The sequence below is a fragment of the Rhinopithecus roxellana genome, chromosome 12, assembly GCF_007565055.1.
Source record: "Rhinopithecus roxellana isolate Shanxi Qingling chromosome 12, ASM756505v1, whole genome shotgun sequence".
Taxonomy (NCBI): domain Eukaryota; kingdom Metazoa; phylum Chordata; class Mammalia; order Primates; family Cercopithecidae; genus Rhinopithecus; species Rhinopithecus roxellana.
In genome coordinates, this window is record NC_044560.1 from 124,130,924 (window position 1) to 124,131,873 (window position 950).

General features: G+C 43.6%; 1 pseudogene across 1 annotated transcript; it reads left to right on the top strand.

The window, feature by feature from the left end:
* Positions 1–211: 211 nt before the first annotated feature.
* On the top strand, positions 212–748 carry LOC104657139 (annotated as a pseudogene). Its single transcript, XR_747239.2, has one exon. The product of XR_747239.2 is annotated as a 60S ribosomal protein L23a pseudogene (transcript).
* The last annotated feature ends 202 nt before the right edge of the window (positions 749–950 follow it).

Below are 950 nucleotides of genomic sequence, written 5' to 3' on the forward strand. Positions count from 1 at the left end.
TGGGTACACATGGACACAAAGATGGGAACAATAGACACTGGGGGCTGCGAAAGAGTGAGAGGCAAAGGAAAACCTACCTATTGGGAATTATGCTCACTACCTGGGTGACAGGCTCAATTGTACCCCAAACCTCAGCATCATGCAGTATAACCATTAACAGACCTGCACATGTACTCCCTGAATCTAAAATAAAAGTTGAAAAAAAAAAAAAGTCGAAGATGGCGCCGAAAGCGAAGAAGGAAGCTCCTGCCCCTCCTAAAGCCGAAGCCAAAGCAAAGGCTTTAAAGGCCAAGAAAGCAGTGTTGAAAGGTGTCCACAGCCACAAAAAAAAGAAGATCTGCACGTCACCCACCTTCCGGCGGCCCAAGACACTGCGACTCCGGAGGCAGCCCAAATATCCTCGGAAGAGCGCCCCCAGGAGAAACAAGCTTGACCACTATGCTATCATCAAGTTTCCGCTGACCACTGAGTCTGCCATGAAGAAGATAGAAGACAACAACACACTTGTGTTCATTGTGGATGTTAAAGCCAACAAGCACCAGATTAAACAGGCTGTGAAGAAGCTCTATGACATTGATGTGGCCAAGGTCAACACCCTGATTCGGCCTGATGGAGAGAAAAAGGCATATGTTCGACTAGCTCCTGATTACGACGCTTTGGATGTTGCCAACAAAATTGGGATCATCTAAACTGAGTCCAGCTGCCTAATTCTATATAAATATATATATCTTTTCAACATAAAAAAAAAGAAAAAAAAAAAAGAAAAAAAAAAGTCTTGGTCTTTTTATCCACAGTGTCTAGTACAGAGTAGGTACTTAGTGTTTGCTGAATTGACAGTTGGTGACAAACCATAGTGAAAGGTCACAAATTAAACCTCTCCTTAGTCTGCTGCCATTCTTGAGCTCACAGAGTGAGAGGGAAGTTCTACAACAGTATCACAAATGTTCTCC